At 43.2% G+C, this 16,203-nt stretch overlaps 1 non-coding gene across 1 annotated transcript; it reads left to right on the forward strand.

Annotated features, from left to right (window-relative positions):
* Positions 1-5,253: 5,253 nt before the first annotated feature.
* On the forward strand, positions 5,254-5,386 carry LOC116666139. Its single transcript, XR_004322987.1, has one exon. It is a non-coding gene; the product is annotated as a U11 spliceosomal RNA (small nuclear RNA).
* The last annotated feature ends 10,817 nt before the right edge of the window (positions 5,387-16,203 follow it).

Below are 16,203 nucleotides of genomic sequence, written 5' to 3' on the forward strand. Positions count from 1 at the left end.
GAGGGCACCCCTACTGAAGCTAGCCTAAATTGACAGTTCACAGACTCATCAATGAAAATCATTGTGTTGATTTAGCTGCTTTGTTACACAGCATTACTGCAGTGATAGATGACTGATACACATTTCATAAGATGCCTCCACAGTCTTCAGATTAACTGCCTGGTTTTTTTGCTTGAGTTAGCATAAACCAAGCAATCTCTGCCCATATCAATAAGGACCATATAGAAATGAGGCCACACTTCATAGCATGCTTATATCTGCAGACAGAGCAACAGCACTGGAATGTTCTCAGTTGCCTATGATGCCTGAAACTGGGGAGGGAAAAAAAATACTGAGAGGACTGGAAAGAACCTTCTATTCACAGCCCTCGAGGGAAAAGAAATATTTAAATATTTTATGAACTTTCTCTTCTCTCTCATCATTTAAACAAAAATAAATGTAAGATATCAATTTACATTATAGTCCTTTTATTACATTATAATCAAGTGCCAAGTGGTTAAAATTTACAAAGAGATTTTATTATAAAGGCAACAATGAGGATTCATGAATGTGGGTGGAACCCCTTGGGAGTGAGGGGGGCCTCAGCAAAGATATCCCAGAGCAAAGGGGGGCGTTATGGAGGTCACGAAGGTTAAAGGGATGAAGTGAACAGAAGGAAACAGCATGGCCCTAGAGTAAGTGCTGAGAGTGTGGAGCAGGGGTTCAAGTCCTGACTCCATCACACGTGAGGTATGTGATCCTAGAAGACTCACCTAACAACTCTAAGCCTTGATTTCCTGATCTCTAAAGTGGGTGTGATCCCCACCGTATGCATTTCCTAGGGTCAAGTTTTTATGACATCCTAGAAAAGCACCTACCGTGCTGATTGTTTTGTTACTATGGCTGTTAATACTATTATTTATACTATTACTTATACTAATATTTCAAATTCTTAGAATCCCCAAAGATATAAGGCTGATTGCTTTTAGTAAAATGGAATATTTGATGGTTTCTCCAGGCTAATCTATAATTGAACAGTCCATTTATAGTTGTGGTTTGTCGAAAACCATGCTGTAACCCCCGACTAGTTCTTGAAAACCTGTGAGTGAATTACAGTTAATGTCTCATAGACTTGAACCCTCAGCCCTGAAGAGGACCAGGGACCAAACCAGCTCAACTTGTTTATTCTTTCCATGTCAGGGCTTGAGTTGCCCAAACTTCAGGCATCTCTGTTTCCTTATCTGTAAAATGAGGATAAATTCAGGTGTCCCATAGTGGTAGTGATGACAAAATGTGGTGATATGTGAAAGGACACTGAAATCAAATTTTAAAATGCAAGGCAGCATTGCTTTATGATATTTTGGTGAATAAATACAATATAAAGCCAGCAAAGAGCACAAGCTCTCGAATCAGAGTACCTGGGCTTGAATCCTGTCTTCACCACCTGTGTGTCCTTGCATAAATGACTTAACCGCTCCCAGACTCAGTTATGTCATCTGTAGAATGGGATTAGTCCTAGCATCTGCCTCACATGACTAACTGAAGCTTAAATGAGGTGGTGCTGGTGAAGTTATGGCACAAGCCTGGTATAGCCTATGACCTCAATAATCATGAGCTGTTATTGGGGCTTGTTTAAAACCTCAGCAACCACACAGGTACACTTTCAGAAAATCCAGAAGAGGTCCAGAGGGTGTTCTTAGACTCGGACTAGGAAGGATGATGTGTGTATTGAGTAGAAGAAGCAGACTTTATAAAAGTGACATATGTAGCTAGTGACCATAATTTCCTCCATAGAACTAAGAAGCAAATAACACTGGTTTCCAATTTTTAAAGTCACACCCACCAGCATTCCCCAGGAGCTCCTCAAATGGAATGGTTTAATGAGACTACTAATTTTCCCAGAGGTGAGTCTGAGAACCAGGTATTGTATTTTTAACTTGCAAAAGACAAATCCAGGAGTATGGTGGACTTCAGGCACAGTGTGATTCAGGCTCCAACAATATCAGCAAGATCCGTCTCTTGATTTTGTTCCCCCTGGGTTGGCTCCATCCTCAGGCATCTCTGGCCATTTCGGGCTCCTATATTCCCAGTGCCAGTTCAGGGGAGGAAGGGCTTCTTCTCTGATAGCACAAACAAAGGTCCCAGTGTTGAGTCAGGATGGTTCTGAGTGGGTCCACTTGGGCCATGTGCCCATCCCTAAACCAGACACCGTGGTGAGATGGATGAACAGAGCTGAATGACTTAGCTTCAGTCACAGGCTCCTCCCCAGGAATTTGAAGCTCATGAACCAAAAGTGAAGTAGGGTGGGCTCTCCTAGAACAAAATCAAGGTGCTTTTGAAGAAGGCGTAGGAAATAACACAAAAAATCACAAAAGATACTACCAAGCTTAGCCCAAATTCTTCCCATTAGCCACTGTAGGCAGGTGACTGAGGCCACAGAAGCAGCACCCTCCCACCTCAAAACAGACTCTGTGCACAGATCCAGGCTCCAGAGATAAGTGCCCCCCCCAAAAAGGATGGGCAAAGCAGAACCCCCACACACCAGTGGGAGGCCTTCAGCAGGTCACAGCAGCCAGCTAGAAGGACAGGGACCAAGGAGGGCCCCACGACAACACAGTCACTAGATAGGGGCGGATGTGTTTCCTGGCCTCTCTGGAAGCTGGCATCGAGCAGGATAAACAGAGTCTGTTTTTCCTTATTGCTCTGTCACTGTAATCCAGAAACAAACACACCCTCAGATGCCCTCTCAGTATCTTCCCAAAGCCACTATCAATTACTTTATCTCCTCTTTGGGATTTCCTGCTTCTTTTGCTGGAGTGTGTGTGTGTGTGTACACATTTTCTCTTGAGAGATCACAACTATTCAGAAACATTTTCCAAAGTGTGAAATGTGTAAGTTACTGGGGTACACAAGGTCATTTTGGGTGGCACACACATGAAATATTTTTTTAAAATATTTTGTGCCTATTTTTAAATAAAATGGGGGAAATATATAATATATTGGTGTTACAATAATAGCATTTATTGAGTGCTTGCTATGTCCCAGGCATCGTTCAGAGGGCTTTCCCTACACTAACTTATTTAACCCCACACCAGCTCTAGGCAGAAGATACTTTTATTAGCCTCATTTTACAGATAAAGAGCAGAGGCTCACCTCCTGGAGTTTGCACCTTTGTGTAATCCCTTCCCCTTGAATGTGGGTTGGATCTTTCACAAATAGAATGTGCAAAAGTGATGGATCATCATTCGAGTTTAAGTTATAAAAGACTGGCTTCCGTCATGTAAACACCGTCTGACTCTTCTCGCTTGCCCTGATGAAGCAAGCCGCCAGGTTGTAAGTGGCTCAGTGGAGAAATCCACACGGCAAGGAGCTGAGGGCACCTCCAGCTAACAGCCTATGAGGGACCAAGTCCTGTTGACAACACGCCAGCAAGTCTGGAAGTGGGTCCTTCCCCAGTGGAGCCCTCAGATGACCACAGCCCTCGCCAAGACCTCTGATGCAACCTAGGAGAGACCTTCAGCCAAGGAGCCCAGTTTGGCCATGCCAACATTCCTCACCCACGGAAACCGTGAGATAGTAAATTTTTATGGTTTTAGACCACTAAGGGGGAGCTCGTGCTTAGCGTGCACCAGGTTCTGGGCTCTATCTCTAGTACCTCCATTAAAAAAAACCCACTAAGATTGGGGGTAATTTGTTGTGGAGCAATCAATAACAAATAACAGGGCACTTCATATTAATAGTTTACAAAGCACTTGAATAAGCACTCTCACCCCCACCTACCATCATCCTTGCACCGTTCACATTTCTCAGATAAAGGGATGAGGCTCAGAGAAGTTCAGTGATGTTCCAGAGTGGTGGGGTCAGTAAGTGCTGGGCTAGACAACAAGTTTAGGTCTGTCTGAACCCACCAAAAGCAAGCACTCTTTCCATGAAACAATATCACTGTAAAGCTGACTGAGTAGCTTGGGCTTAAGGCAGGCAAAGTGGAGACACCACACAGTTTGGGTGCGGAAATCTTGATATTTCAGAAATGCACTGAGTACCAAGACAATTCAATGGAAGAAAGGATCATCATCTCAGCAAAAGGTACTTAAACCACTGGACATCCTCAGGCAAAAGATACCCCTTCCTGACACCGTATACAAAAGTTAACTCAAAATGGATCACAGAGCTGAATGTTAGCACTAAAAACATACAACTCTTAGAAGAAATCATAGGAGCAAACCTCTATGACCTTAGTTTAGGCGATGGTTTCTTAGATATGATACAAAAAATACAAGCAACCATGACAACAACAAAACAGATAAATTGGACATATCAAAATTAAAAGCTTTTGGGGGCTGCAAATAATACCATCAAGAAAGTGAAAGGACAATCAAAAGAGTGGGAGAATATGTGCGAATCATACATCTGATAAGGGGCCGGTATTCAGCATATGTAAAGAACTCTTGCAACTCAATAATAAAAACACGAGCAATTCAATTTTTTTAATGAGCAAAGGATTTCAATAGAAATTTCTCCAAAGAAGATATACAAATAGCCAATAAACAACGTGAAAAACTGTCGAGCATCATAAGCCCTTAGGGAAATGCAAATGAAAACCTCCATGAGATACCACTCCATCCCCACTAGGAAGGCTATCAGAAAAAAAGACAGATCATAACCAGGATTTGGAGAAATCAGACCCTGCATACGCTGCTAGCTGAAATGCAAAATGGTGAAACCACTTTGGAAGAACAATTTGACAGTTCCTCAGATGAGAAACACGGAGCTACCATATGGCCCAGAAATTCTTCTCCTAGGAATATACCCCAAAGAAATGAAAACATGTCCACAAAAGAAAAACTTACATGTGAATATTCATAGCAGCATTATTCATAATAGCCAAAAAGTAGAAACTACACAAATAGTTATCAACCGATAAGTGGATAAATAGAATATGGACTATCAATATTCCTCAATAAAAAGGAATGCCTTACTGACACATGCTGTGATGTGGATGAAAAGTGCAAAGCCAGTCACAAAAACCACGTATTATATGATTCCATTTATAAAAAGTATCCGAAATAGGCAAATCTATAGAGTCAGTGGTTGCCAGGATCTGGGGGGAGGATGGGAATAAGAAATGATTCTTAATGGGGGCGATGTTGGTTGCACAGCCCAGTGAATATATTAAAATCCTTGATTTTTATGCTTTAAAGGGGTGAACTTTATGGGCTACAAACTATATCTCAATAAAGCTATGTTTTTAATTCATTGAGAGAACTGTACACTTAAAGGTGGTTAATCATGAGTGGCTCATGGAGGGCAGCTTGATGGCTCTATATGTAGAATCCACATCGAGAGATTTCGGAAGCATAATTTTTTGGTATTTGGGCAGCTGGTGATGGTCGGTCCTGGTGCCCCTACTTATAAGTCTGAAACAAAAGGATTTTAGAAAAACAGTTAAGATGGTCATTTTGTGTTACGTGTATCTTACCACAATAAAAAAAAAAAACGAAAGAAAGAAAGAAAGAAAAATGCATTGAGAAATGTATGTAGAAACTTACCCCCTCCAAGAAGTGGAGCTTAATTCCCCTCCTGTTGAGTATGAGCTAGACTTAGTGACTCATTTCCAAATAATAGAATATAAAAAAAGAGAAGTGCTTAACTTTACTGTGGGGAAACCTGGCAGATAAGTGGTTGAAAGTTAATGTCCCATGTGAAAAATAATGTTGATATCATATACCCCGGATATCGTGTTATGAGAAGGGTATTTCACCTCTGTGACATTATTACCCAGAATCATGAGAAAACAGTAGAAAAATCAAAAGTTAGGGACATTCTACAAATTACCTGACCTGTAGTCCTCAAAACCATCAAGTCAAGCCAAACTAGAAAAGTCTGAGAAACTATCACAGATTGGAGAAGACTTGACAACTAAATGTAATGCAGTCTCCTAGATTCCACGTTAGTGGGGAAATGGTGACATTCTAATAAAGTCTGGAGTTTAGTTCATAGTAATGTATCATGTTGGTTTCTGAGTCATGACACATATACCATGATTCTGTAAGATGCTAACAGTAGGGGACTTTGGATGAAGGGTCTGGAGGAACTGTCCGTCCTTCCTTTGCAACTTTTCGGTAAATCTAAAATGATTCCAAAATAAAAAGGGTTTTAAATGGGGAAAATCCATAAATTTATTCAACTTTTCTCTACTTAGTTCATAGTTTTATGTGTGTATATATAATACAGTTACATTGTTATATGTGTATATATAACACATGACTATATAATCATTTTACTTTTCATAACATGTAGGGGTAATCAGTCCTCTTTTGGGAACTCGGGGGCAAGGGGTTGAGTTCATTTTGTCCTCAGTTACCACGCACTGCCATCATCCCTCTGGACGAGAGCCACTTCCCTGTATTTCTCTGGTTATCTGATAATTCCCATGAATACCCACTGTGCTCTTCTCCCACAGGGAGTCCTTCTAAAGTCTATCTTCATGACTGCATGTCCCCTTACAAAATATGTATTCTTCATGTGGGTGTATATTTAACTTACATAAATGGCATCACACTGCATATTCTCATTGTATTTCTTACTTTCTCACGATAACGCCATCCACTGAAACCCGATTCCCACTGCTGTGTGTTACTAAGTCTGTTGCTTCTATTTCTCCATTCTCTATGGTGAGCATTCTCAATTTTCCCAAGGATGAACCCAGATGGTCTGTCCAAGTCTCCACCACCAGAAAATACAATGCAACGTATTTCCTCTTTACAGTGACCTGTGTGGGAATCTCCGCGGGGCTTATCCACAGGGTCTGAACAGCTGGCCCTTGGGTCATACATATACTTAAGTTGACCAAGTGCTGCCATATTGCTTTCAGAATGATCTCAGAACATAGCAAGAGGTTCTTTGGGTCCCCACCCAAGTCCTCATATCCTTAATATTTTCAGTGCTTAGTGCCCTCATAGATCAAAATCTGGTCTTGAGTGAAGGAATGAGAGGAATGACAATGGGAAATAGCATCCTAATATTTACAAAGATGCATCAGACTTGCTTTGGACCACTCTAAGCTTTATGGGTGTGTGGTCGGGGTGAGGAAGGGATAATTTAATTCTTGCAACGGTCTTTCTAGGTAAGTACTATTATTATCTCCATTGTAAAGATGAGGAAATGGAGGCTCAGAGAAGTAAAGCAACTTGTCCAGCCTCTTTCAGCTGTAACCATAGTGTTGCAAGGCTAGAGACAGCCCAATGGCCACCCCTTCCTCTGTTTTCCCATCTCAGCCCTGAAAGCCTGTGTGTACCCAATGCCAGCCTGCACCCCAGACCGACCACATGGGCTTGGGATCCTTGAACAGCATTCGTCTTAATTCTGGGGCTTAATGAAAACATAAAGCACACTCAGAACAGTATTAGTAACTCGGTTCTTCCTGAAACCAAGGAAGGCATCTTTTTTGCCCCAAAGAGGTCCTGGAGTAGTCATAAACTTGTTCTGCGGTCCCCAAGATGAGTGCATGCTTCCCACCTTTGACCCAGTTTATAATGCTAAGAAGCCAGACCACGGGACGAGGTTGCTGTCCTAATAACAGAGGCGGGAACACTGCCCAAGGGGGCCACTGTGACACCACGTGGTGCCCATCGACAGTGCTTCGTCAGGAGGCATAATCAACACGCAGCAGGCAGACCTGGCCCATTCGGCTTATCAGCTGACAGAGAGGGGCAGGAAGCCTCTTTTCCTCCTGCTTGTTTTCCTGCCCCATGGAAGAAGTCAGTTCCCATTTTTTATCTCTGGGTTCCCACCAAGCCATCTCGATGGGGAGGGAGTTCTGACAGAAAGCAGGTTTAAGCTATCTCACTCCCCTTGAGCCGAGGGTCAGGCCAGACTACCCTTAAGGCCAGGCTTACACTCGGATGCATACACAAACACACACACACACACACACACACACACACACACACACACAAATCAGATGCAAAATCCAAGAGCTTCTTGGCAAAGAGGAAAAACCAATCTGGCCTGGCCTGACCATATCTTCATCCTCCCTCCAGATTTGAGAAATTTCTCAGTGGGCAAACTTAAGTGTCTCCCCTGCCCCACCACACTCCAGGGAAGAAAGTGGTTGGGGCCGGGGAGAACCAGTCCAGTCCTGGCAGTTTAAAATATCAATTTCACAGCAGAAAGGCAGCCCCCATCAGGAGCACTTTAACATTTAACTGAGGCTAATTGTACACTGCAAAATAGTGTATTTATCAACTGCATCTGTCTTTGCCCTTGCTTTCTCCTTCCAAAGAGATAAATTACCGGGGCAGATAAGGATCCAGCTTTCAGGGTGATCAAATGAACACTAGAAGTCCTCAAGATAGGAATGGTTTGTGAAACCCAGCTCCTGCCCACTCAAGTACGCCAACTAAGAGGGTGCTCTCTGCCAAGAATGTCATGGTCACATGGGTAGTTGGCCCTTCCACACCACCCCCCCCAACCTTGGTACATTACATGGCGGGGTAAGGGAATTTGCTTTTAAAGTATCTTTTGCAGTCCCTTCTAATAAATCACTCAGCTGTTTCTGTTGTGGTCGGTGGTGTTGATCCCTGGTGAAAGGACGGGCTGCTTTCCACCAGTCACAGCTTGAGTGTAGTGGGTGAACCACAAAAGCAGCTAGACAAGATGGCAGCCTCCAGGCCAATGAGCATGTGACGCTGCCCCCTCCGACCCCCGCCGGGATTTCGTGGTGGACTTCTGAAGCGGTCACATGGCTTCCCCAGCTCATGAATCAGAACCAGTCGTGAGGGGTTGAACATTCCAGTTAGCAAATTGTATTTAATGGTGTATAACCTCGAGGCTTCTAAATGAAAGATTTACAGAGACAGAAAGAGTTTGAAGAAAACCTGCCCCACCCCTGTGGGATCAGAATAGGGTTTTTTGGTCTCTGTATAGTACCGCCAACCTGTGTTTAGGATAAACCTATATGAAATGTCTCGAGCGTTGGAATTCTAATACTTCCCCTTGGAGACGCTATCCTAATTGAAGTACTAGCCCCCATCAGTCAGGGCTATTATAGTGATATTTGTCCTAAATGTTCTTCTTTTTTTATTTAAGTCGTCTCCTTACTCTGAATTCCCCCCATCCCTGTGTGTAAATGCTCCCCCTCTCCCTTGCCATGTGCCCCTATAGAGATTAGTGGGCAGTTATCAAATCGTGCCCCCTCTCTGCACCCCACCCCAATCACCACTTAGCCAAACTACATACACATATATTTAGCTCTTTTAATCTTTTTTTCTCATAAGGTTCTAATTTTACATTTTCCAGGGTATTTTGGATTTGGCAGGATAGCCTTCGTCTGTGAAGACTAGAACTTAATTATCAAAAGCTGAACCAGAGTGAGCAATCAATCACCGGGTGACACAAACTTGCCTGTGCTCATTTGAAAAACATTTTTTTGTGGCTCTTGGAAGGGGGTGGGGGGAATAAAAGCTGTCAGAACCAAAAAAAAAAAAGGAAAAAAAATCCATCCTGGCATTCATCATCCCACAACACAACCACATAACATATCAGAATATCACCATTTGGGGGATTAAGAATTGCAAAAGTTCATTTGGCTTCTCTCTTGCTTTGCTTTTCTTCTTTTTATTTTGTTTGAAACTGGATCTAAAATGTCTCCTAGCATGTGAAAGTTAGTCATGTAAAATGCCTCCTACAGTAAACATCGTATTTTTTGACAAGGTTTGCATTATAATTAAGGCCTGTCTGAGTAGTCACCCAACTGTCTTGTTCCACTGTTTTCCTTAAGAGGCAAGGTTTTTTAACAGCCAGATAAGTGCTCTCTGTGGCCCAGCCCAGTGGCACAGCGACACCCAGTGGCCATGTAAGGTCATGGCCCCACGGTGGGGCCACATAGGGCTTGACTCCAGGAAGGCCAGCCCCTGGAGTTTCCCCAGGTGAATCTGGCATTATCTTGCCGTCAAAGTGCTGATGAGATTTACCAAAAAGGACCCAGTTTTGAGGCGGGATGTGTGTGTGTGTGTGTGGGTGTTCCCAGTGTGAATTTAAATGAGATGCAGCAGGGGAGGGCCTGGTAACAGCTGGCTCTTATTGACCGTGAGGCAATTCTGAATTGTCTACATCTCACCAAGACCGGTGACAGCTTTCAGTCACCCAGGTTTCCCAAAACCTTTGGACAGTAGGTTCAAATATTTCATCTTTTATCATTGACTTATGGTCCAGCCACGCTTTTAAACAATCGACTGATGTAATAAACATTTTCATAGTAAATACAACCAGCAGATCCTTCCCCCATAACTGGTCAGTCCAGCACCACTTTTAGCCACTATCCCTGACTTACATGCAGGAAGATAGTGACTAGCTTCCTCCTGCAGGGGGCGCTGTGATTGCTTACATCAATGGATGCAGCTTCAGGTAATGTTTTTCTGGAAACATAGATTTGTCACCTTCCTCCTTTAAATTATCCCAGGTTCCATCAAAACACACAAATTTAAATCACTTCGTCCAAATTAGGGGTTTTTTTTCTGTTTTAGTTTGTTATACTTACTGGGCATAACCAAAGACGTTTCCCTCTGGCCTGCTAAGACTTGCTGTGATTCACCTGTCAATGGCTGTTTCCACTCTGAGCTGACCGGGTCCCCGTGCTGCACCTCAAGTGCCAGACGCAGAAATGGGAGGGCAGCTCGTTTCTCATGGGTCTGATTCAAGGAAACACTTAACTCCCAAAGACCAACCCTCATGTTCAACAAACTCTCCGAGAAGACACATGGTGGTGATGAATAAAAACAGCAGAACAAAACGGTCTACCTTTTGGAGAGACTGGGCCAGAGTCATTTCCTGTGTTTAATTGGCTGAGTATCTTTTACACTGGACACACCAACTGGTCCATAAGGACCACCTCTCAAATCCTAAAGCAAAAGCACCAAGAAGAGACTCGTGAAAAAAATAACGATAAGGATCAGTACGTCAAATGTTTTACTGAGCATTTACTTTCTGCCAGCTACTATGTAAATGCTTTATACCTACTAACTCATTTCATTTCCAGAATAACTCTACAAGGTGGTACTATTCTCTCCACTGTTGTAAAGACCTAGAAAACTGAGGCACGGAAATTTTCACTCTTTAGCTGACAGTCATCCACTTACTAGGGAGCAGTGTTGGTTTCTAATCGGAAAGCAATTCCAAAGACTACCTGCTTGACATTCACACTGCACTGCCTTTTAAGTAATCAACCAAGGAAACACATTTTAATAATAATAAATAAAACCAGCAGATCTTCACCCCATAACTGATTAGTCCATTGCCACTTTTACCCATTATATGGACTTTCATTGCAATAAGATGGGGAAATAGCCACTTTAAAGCTGGGGAGACTAGGAGCCAGGGTGTGGATGGGGACTGCCCACAGCCACACGAGGTAGCCGGGAGAGACTAGGACCCCACACAGCTAATTCTCAGTCTAGTGTACTTGACCCTGCATGTGAGCCACCCAGGTGCTCACCAGAATGGCTTCCAGATCACCGTCCCTTCACCTTGACAGCAGATACCTCATCTCTGCCCTCTGCTCTTGGAGAATCACCCTCACGGCGTTTTCAAGTCCATTCTTCTTTCTCTTTCTGTGGGTTTTGTTGTCACCATAAATGAAAAAATTATTATGATGTTAAAGAACAATGTTTCGTTTATTACATGATGCAAAAACAGAGCCCCAGGAAGACTGGACACATTACAGGTGAGGGTGCTCAGTTTATGATCAAGTCCAGGGAAGAGGCTCCACTTGGAGTCTCAAGAGGGACCAGGAGATGGTGGCTCTCATTACACAGACAGCCTCAATTCCCTCCTCACCCCATTAATTCACCTTTGGGCTGTGTCTACTTCCGCAGGCAGACCCCACCAGCGATGGAGCACTTTTCCTGCTGGTGTCCCATCTCACGGCCTCTCTCCTTCTCTAACTTCCTCTCCCTAGGATGCCATCGATCTCTGTTACACACTGCTGCCCACTGAGTCTTTCCAAAGCACATCCCAGATCCTTTCATTTTATTTTCCAAAGTCTTTGATGGCTCACCAGTGCTCACAGAACAAAGTCCTAGCCCTTAGGCTTAACTCTAACTTTTCAATCCCTTCCACTCCCCTCCAAGAATCTTATGCTCAAGCCAAATCACACACAAACTGCCCTGCCTTTGGGCCTTTGCTTGTACTTTCCCCTCTACCTGCAGGGCTGTTGCAGTGCACAACTCCAGGAGGCCCATTTTCATCAGAGGCAGTGTGACTAGCCCCCACTGGAGTTGCTTAGTGCACAACCTGCACAGCTATACCTGACCACCTGGCCATCTGGATCGTATATATCACCACACCCACTTCCTTTGATCTAAAGCAGGATTTGTTTATGTACAAATGGTATGACTGATAAGGAGCTAATATCCAAAATATATGAATAACCCGTAGAACTCAATATCAAAAAAGAATAATCAATCCAATTAAAAAATGGGCAGAAGGAAATGCAGATGGCCAACAGGCACATGGAAAGATATTCAACATCGCTAATCATCAGGGAAACACAAATCAAAACCACAATACAGTATCACCTCACACCTGTCAGAATCAAAAAGACCACAAATAACAAATGTTGGCAAGGATGTGGGGAAAAGGGAACCCTCCTACACTGTTGGTGGGAATGTAAGTTGGTGCAGCCACTATGGAAAACAGTACGGCGATCTCTCAAAAAACTAAATATAAAACAACCATGTGATCCAGCAATTCTACTCCTGCCAGTATACCCGAAGAAAAGGAAAACACTAATTCAAAAAGATACATGCACCGCAACGTTCATAGCAGCACTATTTACAGTAGCCAAAACGGGGAAGCAACCTAAATGTCTATCAACAGATGAATGGATAAGGAAGATGTGGTGTGTATATATATATATATATATATATATATATATATATATATATACATATATATATATACAGTAGAATATTACTCAGCCATTCAAAAGAATAAAATTTTGCCATTTGTAACAACACGGATGGACCTGGAGTGTATTATGCTTAGAGAAGTAAGTCAGACAAAGACAAGTTGTGTATGTTATCACTTATTGTGGGAGCTAAAAAATGAAAGAAACAAATAAAAATAACAAAACAGAAACAAACTTACAGAGAATAAGCCAGTGGTTAAACCAGTGGAATTAAGAGGTACAAACTAATATGTATATAATAAATAAGCTACAAGGATATGTTGCACAGTACAGGGAATATAGCCAATATTTTATAATAACTTTAAATGAAATATAATTGTACAAATATTGAATGACTATGTTGTACTCCTGAAACTAATATAATATTGTAAAGCAACTATACTTCAATTTAAAAAAAAATTTAAAGAAAACAAAATCACAGTACAAAAAAATATGAAAATAAATAGAGTTTCTCGATAGCAAAACAGTTGATACTTTAGATCAAATCATTCTGTGCTGCGGGGAACTGTCCTGAACCCTGAACGATGTTTAGCTGCATCCCTGATACCCCGTGCTCCCAGATGTGACAACTGAAAATGTTTCCAGACCTCATCAAGGCTCCCACAGAAGGCAAAGTCTTCTCTGGTTGAGAGCCACAGCTCAAAAATTTTACCCAAACTTGAAGCTTTGCCCTCAAAGCCACACACTCCACAAAGCTGAGAATGTAGTCCTTTGCCAGGGAGGGTGCTCAGAATCGTGCCCCCTGGTCCACCTTGAAGGCACTGAGCCCTTTCTACTTCATAATATTTCTACCCTGAATGTAATCTTCTTTGGTTCATGCTTTTCAATTGCCTCTGCCTCAAGGACTTACATACAATAGAAGCTCGGCAAATATTTATCAAATGATGGAGGGCATTGGACAAAATCATTTGCTGTGCGTCCCTCCCAGGAGAAAAGCACGTTTCAAACCTGCCTTGTGTCGGTCGCCCTACCAATCACATAAAAGAACAGCCTGTTGCTTCTTTAGATGCAATAGAAACCTAATATTTTACCTGAAACCCTGATTTATGCGTAACCACTCTACTCCTTACTAAAACCGGGCTTGTTTTAGCAAATGGGTCCAGATTTAGTCCATTAGCTTAAAATAAGTGAAAAACTCTAGGGTTTGGTGAAATCACACAATAAAATATCATTAAGCCCTAGAGCCTATCAAGGCAGACAGCAGGTTTGAGTTGAAAGTTAGGAGACTGTCTGAAGTGAAGCAAAATGCTCAGTGGATGAGATGGGGGCAGCTGGCTTTCATTTGGGGGAGGTCGTCAGAGGACTCCTGCGTCTGTGATGTAAATGAGGAACAGAGGCTCCCACAATTTAACTGTCATCGGTAGAAATGCTTCCACGGCCCGGCCACGAGGCCTGGCCCTGTGCTCCATCTGGGCAGTTCCTGCTCTGCATTAGGAGATGGGACTGTGGGGCCGCAAGATGAAAGAACCAGCTCAGGCCCCTGGAGCTGGAAAGGTCCTGCCAGTGTGCCAGGCCGAGGGATGATGGGCAGCTGGTGTCCCTGGGACGAGGTGGGGGCCACCACCACTTCTGAGGGCCCCTAGGCGTGCAGATCTGAATCTCCAGACAGAGGAATTTGGACGTGATTCCCTTGTTGCTTCCAGCTGTGGGAGCCAGGGGCGGCGCTGGCCTCTTCCTCCCTCTCCTTCCTCGGTCTCTGTTTATCTCTCCTCCTCTCTCTATCTCTGCCTCTATTTCATTCTCTGCATGTGTATCTCTCTTCCTCGCTCCCTGGCTGTCTCTCTCTGTGTCTCCATCTTGGTCTCTGTCTGACCTTGTCTGTCTCTCTGGTTTTCTCCCTCTCTGTCCACCTCTCTGCATCTCCATCTCCTCCTCTGTGTCTCTCTGACTCTATGTCTCTTGTCTGCCCTGTCTATCTTTTCTCTACCTCCCTGTGTCTTTTGTCTGTTTCTCTGTCCTTAGTCTCACACTTTTGTTACTTCTCTCTGCCTCCTGTTTCTCTTTCTCTCTCTCACCCCGAGAGAATCAACCCCGACTGAATTATTTCCCTGGGGATTCCCCCGAAGTGTTCCCCAGGATGCCAGCAGCGTAGGAGAATCAAACCTCCAGCTCAACGTTTGCAACATTTGGCTCTTGGAAGTCACATGCTAGGGCTCCTCTCCACCTTGAGCCTTCACTCTGTGCATCTTCTTCCTTTACCAGAATCTGTGCAGGCTGTAGTCTTAGTGTCTTCCCTGCCAGAGTCTACAGCAAGGTCATCAAATGCGCTCGGGTGCCCCGACTCTTCGCTCCTCGCCTCTGGCAGACAGCACCAATCGCTCTTTCCCACGTAGCTCTTTCTAAAGAAATTGCTCCACGTAGCTCCAACCAAGATGAGAACAAACACAGGAGACACAGGAGACAGACTGGATGTGCCATCCCAGATGTGGACAGTAAGAGGCTCAAACTCATCCAGAAGTAGCCCAGCCACGGCCGTCATGGAGTAACAAGGATGGCAGCCATCGTGAGCATCTGACACAGAGTGCTATGTGCTTTACATACTGTGCCCCCAAGTTGTCTTCCTGATCTGGTGTTCGTCCTATTCAAATTTAAAAACTGAGGCTCAGACATTCTGCAATAATATGGGTGGACCTAGAGATTATCATACTGAAAAGTAAGTCAGACAGAGAAAGACAAATATATGATATCGCTTATATGTGGAATCTACAAAAATGACACAAATGAACTTATTTACAAAGCAGAAACAGACTTACAGACAGAAAGCAAACTTACAGTTACCAAAGGGGAAAGGTGGGGAGGGATAAATTTGGAGTGTGGGATTAACAGATACACACCACCATATATAAATTAGATAATGCAACAAAGTCCTACTGTTTAGCACAGGGAACTATATTCAATAGCTTGTAATAACCTGTAATGAAAAAAATATGGAAAAGAATGTGTATATGTACAACTGAATAACTATGCTGTATACCAGAAAGTAACGCAACATCGTAAATCAACTATAATTAAAAAAAAAAAACAAAACCCTGACACTCAGAGCAAAAATATAACTCTTCCAAGTCAGACAGCAAGTTATTTAACTGGGACACAACCCCAGGGCTGTCTGATTCTGAGTACCAAATGGAGCTGTTCTTGCCCTCGTTTCGGCAAAAAGACTCTAGTCAATTCCACATGTTAAGCACATACCACATGCCAATCCCTCTGCTCAGCGTTTAATATACATCCTCTTGTTTCCAATTCATAATCCCATAAGG

The sequence above is a fragment of the Camelus ferus genome, chromosome 9, assembly GCF_009834535.1.
Source record: "Camelus ferus isolate YT-003-E chromosome 9, BCGSAC_Cfer_1.0, whole genome shotgun sequence".
Taxonomy (NCBI): Eukaryota; Metazoa; Chordata; class Mammalia; order Artiodactyla; family Camelidae; genus Camelus; species Camelus ferus.